We start from the raw sequence: 7767 nt of genomic DNA, 5'->3' as shown, positions 1-7767 counted from the left end.
CTTAGAATATGTTTCTCTGGTCTTTTAGTGATTTTATGATTTTTTAAAAGATTTTACTTATTTATTTGAGAGGCAGAATTGTAGACATTGAGAGGGAGAGATAGAGAGAAAGGTCCACTGGTTTACTCCCCAAATGGATAGATCAACTAGACAGAAAATCAACAAAGAAACAACAGAGCTAATTTACAATATGGACCAAATGGACCTAATTGATATCTAAAGTTGTAACATACTCATTCTTTTCATTACTGCATGGAACATTATCCAGGATGGGCCATATCCTAGGCCATAAAACTCATAGCTAATGTCAAAATCAGTTGTGAAAAGTTAATATTGCTCCAAGATTTGGAGTAAGATGGGTAGATACACTCTCATCATCTCTTTTCTTTCTTTCTTTCTTTCTTTCTTTCTTTCTTTCTTTCTTTCTTTCTTTCTTTCTTTCTTTCTTTCTTTCTTTCTTTCTTTCTTTCTTTCTCTCTCTCTCTCTCTCTCTCTCTCTCTCTTTCTTTCTTTCTTTCTTTCTTTCTTTCTTTCTTTCTTTTTATAAAAGATTTATTTTCTGGGTCTGGGACTGTGGAGTAGCAGGTGAAGCTACCACCTGCAGTGCCAGAATCCCATATGGGTGCCAGTTTGAGACCCGGCTGCTCCACTTCCCATCCAATTCTCTGCTAAGGCTTGGGAAAGCAGAAGATGGCCCAAGTCCTTGGATCGGCACAGCTCCAGCCATTGTAGCCATTTGTTGGAGTAAACAAGCAGATGGAAGATTTCTCTCTCTCTCTTTCTCTCTAACTCTGCCTTTCAAATAAATAAATCTTTAAATAAATAAATGATTGATTTTCTTTGAAAGGCAGAATTACAGAGATGTAGACACAAGGAGAGAGACAGAGAGAATCTTCATTCTGCTGATTTACTCCCCAAGTAGCTGCAATGCCTGTGGCTGGGCCATCTCTAAGCCAGTAGCCAGGAGTTTCATCTGGGTTTCCCATATTCACCAGCTGTTTTCAATATGGTACCAGAGGTCCTAGTGAAAGCAATTATTCACCAATAAATAGTGTCCAAATTGTAAGGAAAAATTTACATTGTCCCTGCTTGCAAATGTCATCATTTACATATATAGTATAATATATTCAATCATTTATATGCTATCTAAATATATATTTATATCTTTAATATACAATGTAATCATTTATATAATATGTAATATATTTTATATATTTATATATTTGTAATATTTTATGCATTTATAGTAATATGAATATATTATGTATATAAAACCCTACAGATATTGCAAACTGTTAGAACTAATAAATGAATTCAAGAAAATTTTAATATACAAAATTAACATACAAAAGTCAGCAGTGATTCTGTACTATCAGCAATGTATCTGAAAAAGGAATTAAGAAACTTCATAGCTACAAAAATATGCTTAGAAATAAATGTAACCAAGGTCTTTACATTGAAAAATATGAAATATTAATGAAATAGAGAAAGGCACAAATAAATAGAAAGATATCTATAGTCATAGAGTCAAAGACAGAAAGACAGTATTGTTAAAACTTTCAAACTACCCAAAGTAGTCTACATAATAAATGAAAACTCTGTCAAATTTCCAACAATACTCTTCACAGAAATAGAAAATAAGAAATCCTAAGATCTGTTTGTAAATTAACAGTCCCCACTGGGACAAAAAACATAGCCTAAAAGAACAAGGTTGAAGCATCACACATCTGACTTCAAAATATATTATAATGTTATAGGGTATTTCAAAAGTGTGGAAAATGAATTTAAAAGATGAATATTTGATACAAAAATGTTTCCAACTCATGTGATTTTCCCATAATATGCATTTTCATGAATTTTTTGACAACTCTTTACATGCATTTCAAAATATTTTTGCTTCAAAATTATCTTTTCATTCAATTTTTCAATTAACTTTTAGAAATATCTTTATAGTAATCAAAACCAAAGTGAAATATTACTTGTTAGAATATCTTTTTTAACTTTTATTTAATAAATATATTTCCAAAGTACAATTTTTGGATTATAGCAGCTTTTTCCCCCATAACCACCCTCCCACCCACAACCATCCCATCTCCCACTCCCTCTCCCATCCCATTCTTCATCAAGATTCATTTTCAATTATCTTTTTATACAGAAGATCAATTTAGTATATACTAAGTAAAGATTTCAACAGTTTGCACCCACACAGAAACACAAAGTATTAAGTACTGTTTTAGTAGTAGTTTTACTGTTAATTCACATAGTACAACACATTAAGGACAGAGATCCTACATGGAGAGTAAGTGCACAGTGACTCCTATTGTTGATTTAACAATTGGCACTCTTATTTGTAATGTCAGTAATCACTCAAGGCTCTTGTCATGAGCTGCCAAGGCTATGGGAAGCCTCTTGAGTTCACCAACTCTGATATTATTTAGACAAGCTCATAGTCAAAGTGGAAGTTCTCTCCTCCTTTCAGAGAAAAGTACCTCCTTCTTTGATGGCCCATGGAATATCTATTATTGAAAACACAAAAAGGGATGGCATTGTGGTGTAGCTGGTTAGGCTACCAATTGGGACATCGTATATTGTAAGTGCCTGGGTTCTAGTCCCACTTCTGTTTCTGATTTGGCTTCCCACTTAATGTGTAGCCTGGGATGCAGCAGATGAGGGCCTAAGTATTTGGATTCCAGCCATCCAAGTTGCAGACCCATGTAGTTCCTGGTTCTGGGCTTTGCCTGGCTCAGTCTGGCCTGTTGCAGGTATTTGTGGAGTGAATCAATGGAATTTCTCTCTCTCTCTCCCCGCCCCTTCCCTCCCTTTCTCCTGTGTGTGTGTATGTGTCACTCTGCCTTTAAATTAACAAAAATAAGTAAACTTTTAAAAAATCTACAAATGATAACAAGTATTAGTGATGGTGTGGAGAAAATTAAAAACTTGAACATTGTTCGAGAATGCAAATTTATACTTCCATTATGGAATACAGTATGACGTTTCCCCAAAATTTAAAAATAATATAGAACTCTCACCACCACAAAAACAATAACTTATGGAGATAATACATATGTTATTTAAGCAGAATTGGTAATTACACAATGTATATATGCTTTCATGTATCATGCTGTACAAAGTACATATAATTTTACCTATCAATATAAATAATAAAATACTGTATTTATAAAATAAAGCTCTCTACAGTCTCAAAGAGGTAAATATCCCTCACTATTTGTGTAGCACAGATGTATGTGTGTGATATAGTACCTCATTATTTTAAATTATTTTAATTAGAAGTGTTGGGTTTTTTTTCTTTTACTTTTTGGGTAATTCAGGCTCCTACCTCCCTGAATTAGCTCTTCTTTTAAATTCTTTCTTTTACTTTTGGATTTTTTTTTATCTTTTGAAGATTAGTTTGAAATAACGAAATCTAGATACCAACTTTTTGTTGATTTTGTACTATGAAACCATGTGTTCCAACAGAACTGTTTACCTTTTAATTTTCTTTATTTTGTAATATGTAATTCAAAGTTTTTATTTTTACTCTGGGTCCATAATAATTTTTCTTGTTAAAGTTTGTGCTCTCTTGGCATTTGTCTTTTTTATTTTTTATTAATATAAAGAGACTAGATTTCATGTATTTCATAGATACAATTCTAATGGCATAACCATACTTCCCTTCCTCTCTCACTCCTCCCCTCTACTTTGCTTCCTTTATTTTTTCTATTAATTTTGGAAATAACAATTTCAAGTTACTTTTTAATCACAGATGATATACCACTAACCATATTGTTCAACCTGTCAAAAGTAGAAAGACTGCTGTTCCATAGGAGTATGGGCAAGGGCTAAAAACAGTAAGCAAACATAGTATGTTAGTTTCATTCTTACACATTTTTATATTCCATATTAACTACCACATGTAAGAGAAAACCTACTGTAATTATGTTTGTGTTACTGGTATATTCCACCAAGCACAATGATCTCCAGTTGTATCTATTTTGTTGCAAAAGACAAGATTTCATTCTTTTTTATGGTTGAGTAGTATTCCATCATGTATTTTTACCACATTATCCAGTCACCGGTTGATGGATATCTGAGTTCATTATTTATCTTAGCTATTGAGAATTTAACTGCCACAAACCTGGGTTACAAATCACTTTTTCATATGCTGATTTTATTTCCTTGGGGCATATTCCCAGGAGTGGGATTTCTGGGTCGTGTAGTAGATCTATTTTCAGATTTCTGAGGAATCTCCATACTGTCTTTCATAATGGCTGTACTAGTTTACCTTCCCACGAACAATGTATTAGGGTGCATTTCTCTCCACATCTTTAACAGCATTTATTAGATTTTGATTTTTTGGTGACAGCCATTTTAACTTAAGTGAGGTAGAACATTGTTGTTTTTTATTTGCATTTCTCTGTTGGCTACTGATCGCGAACATTTTTTAAGTGTCTGTTGGCCATTTGTATTTCATCCTTTGAAAAATGTCTGTTTAAGTACTTTTCCCATTTCTTAACTGGGCTATTTTTGTTGTTGTTGAGTTTCTTAAGTTTCTCATAGATCTTGGATATTAATATTTTAGTTTCATAGTTTGCAAATATTTTTCCTGTTCTGTTGTTGCCTCTTCACTTTGTTGAGTGTTTCCTTTGCATTGTTTTAGTTTTGTATCTTGCTGTAATCTCATTTGTCTATTTTTGCTTTTTTTGCCTGTGCTTCTGGGTTTTTTATGCTAATGTCTTTCAGAGACTTCCCAATGTTCTCCTGTAGTAATTTGATAGTATCAGGTCATAGATTTAGATGTTTGATCCACTGTTGTTGATTTTGTAGGATCTTGCTTCGTGCTTCTGCATGCATAGATCCAATTTTTCTTTTTTTTTTGACAGGCAGAGTGGATAGTGAGAGAGAGAGACAGAAAGAAAGGTCTTCCTTTGCCGTTGGTTCACCCTCCAATGGCCGCCGCGGCCGGCGCGCCGCGCTGATCCGATGGCAGGAGCCAGGTACTTCTCCTGGTCTCCCATGGGGTGCAGGGCCTAAGCACTTGGGCCATCCTCCACTGCACTCCCTGGCCACAGTGGAGAGCTGGCCTGGAAGAGGGGCAACCGGGACAGAATCCGGCGCCCTGACCGGGACTAGAACCCGGTGTGCCGGTGCCGCAAGGTGGAGGATTAGCCTAGTGAGCCACGGCGCCGGCTGATCCAATTTTTTTAAAGGTTTATTAATTTATTTGAAAGTCAGAGTTACAGAGAGAAAGGAGAGGCAGAGAGAGAGAGAGGTCTTCCATCCAGGGGTCCACTCCCTAATTGACTGCATTGGCTGGTGCTGTGCAGATCCAAAGCCAGGAACCAGGAGTTTCTTCTGGGTCTCCCATTTGGGTGCAGGGGCCCAAGGACTTGGGCCATCTTTCACTGCCTTCCCAGGCCACAGCAAAGAGCTGGATAAGAAGTGGAGCAGCTGGGACTAGAACCGGCTCTCATATGGGATGCCAGCACTTCAGACCAGGATGTTAACCCGCTGCGCCACAGCGCTGGCCCCCTAGATCCAATGTTTTCTTAATACCATTTGTTGAAGAGACTGTCCTTTCTCCAAGGATTGATTTTAGCTTTAGTTTGCTGTAGATATGTGGGTTAATATCCGGGGTTTCTGTTCTGTTCCATTGGCCTGCATGTCTATTTTGGTGCAAGCACCAGGCTGTCTTGATTATAACTATTCTTTTTTTTTATTTTTTTAACTTTTCTTTAATGAATATAAATTTCCAAAGTACGGTTATGGATTACAATGGCTTCCCCACCATAACGTCCCTCCCACCCACAACCCTCCCCTTTCCCACCCCCTCTCCCCTTCCATTCACATGAGGATTCATTTTCGATTCTCTTTATATACAGAAGATCAGTTTAGCATACATTAAGTAAAGATTTCAACAGTTTGCTCCCACACAGAAACATAAAGTGAAAAATAATAGATGATTTTTTAAATGATGATATTCTGTAGAATGTCTTGAAATGTGACATTGTGATACTTCTGGCTTTGTTTCTGTTTAAAATTGCTTTAGGGGCCAATACTGTGGTGCAACAGGTAAAGTTGTTGCCTGCAGTGCTGACATCCCATATGGGTGTCGATTCAAGTCTCAGCTGCTCCACTTCCTACCCAGATCCTTGCTAATGCAATTGGGAGAATAGAAGATGGACTAAGTGCTTGGGTCCCTACACCGATGTGGGAGACCCGGATGAAACTCCTGGCTCCTGGCTTCAACCTGACCCAGCTCTGGCAGCAGTGGCCATTTGGGATGTGAGCAAGCAGATGGACAACACATCAATCAATCTCTCTCTCTCTCTCGCTCTCTGCATCCCCCTCTCTGTAACTCTGATTTCAAATAAACAGATTTTTTTTTAAAAAAAAGATTGCTTTAGCTATTCAGGATCTCATGTTTCATATGAAATTTTGCATTGTTTTTCCTAGATATGAGAAGAATGTCCTTGGAATATTGATTTGGATCACATTGAATCTATAAATTTATTTGTATAGTATTGACATTTTGATATTAATTATTCTAATCCATGAACATGGGAGATTTTTCAAATTTGTTGTGTCTAATTTTTTTCCTTAATGTTTTATTTTTCATTGTAGAAACATTTGACATCCTTGGTTAAATTTATTCCAAGGTATTTAAGTAATTTTTTTTTATTTGACAGATAGAGTTATAAATAGTAAGAGAGAGAGAGAGACAGAGATAAAGGTCTTTCTCCTATTGGTTCACTCCCCAAATGGCCGCCATGGTTGGCTAAGTAATTTTGTAGCTATTTTGAATCCTACTGATCTTGCAAGTTCTTTCTGAGCCATGACATTGTTTGTGTTTATGAATGCTATTGATTTTTGTGTATCGATTTTATAACCTGCAACTTTGCCAAACTCAATTACGAGTTCCAACCACCTCTTGGTGGAGTCTTTTGGTTCCAGTTCTACTATGTACAGAATCATGTCATCTCTGAGCATTTTTCAAGGATTCATTTCCTCCCTGTAATTCATTATCCTTCACTTTAATATGTTTTGTACTGGGGCTTTCAATTGAAATTTCTAATTTGAAGTATGGTAGTGCAAAGTAGATACTATTATTTTGTTCATTATAATATGGTTTGTATTGTCCTAAAGTCTTTTTATATTTAATTATTCTCTTTCTTTCACATATATACAGTGGATGATAACTGACATCACTAGTATATTATCTTCTTACCCATTGCCATAACATGAGACCAATTTTTCTCACATCTGTGGGATAAGCCTGACTTTACAAGAGGAAACAGGAATGTCATAGGACCTAGGAGAACCACATACTCACATATTTCTTTTAAAGATTTATTTATTTATTTGAAAGTCAGAGTTACACAGAGAGAGGAGAGGCAGAGAGAGACAGAGGTCTTCCATCTACTGGTTCACTCCCCAGTTGGTTGCAATGACCAGAGCTGCACAGATCTGAAGCCAGGAGCCAGGAACTTCTTCTGGGTCTCCCACACAGGTGCAGGGGCCCAAGGACTTGGGACATCCTTTACTGCCTTCCTAGGACATAGCAGAGAGCTGGATCAGAAGAGGAGCAGTCGGAACTAGAACTGATGCCCATACGGGATGCCAGCGCTTCAGGCTAAGGCGTTAACCCGCTGCACCACAGCGCCAGCCCCAACCACATACTTTTAAAACCAATAGGGAACAGTGTTTTTTTCCTTCATACTATTTGTTGAACACTTTACCGAGTATAGGGTTAATCTTATGAGTATAAAG

The sequence above is a fragment of the Oryctolagus cuniculus genome, chromosome 1 (assembly GCF_964237555.1).
Source record: "Oryctolagus cuniculus chromosome 1, mOryCun1.1, whole genome shotgun sequence".
In the NCBI taxonomy this organism is placed as follows: Eukaryota; Metazoa; Chordata; class Mammalia; order Lagomorpha; family Leporidae; genus Oryctolagus; species Oryctolagus cuniculus.
This window is presented reverse-complemented; position numbering follows the sequence as displayed.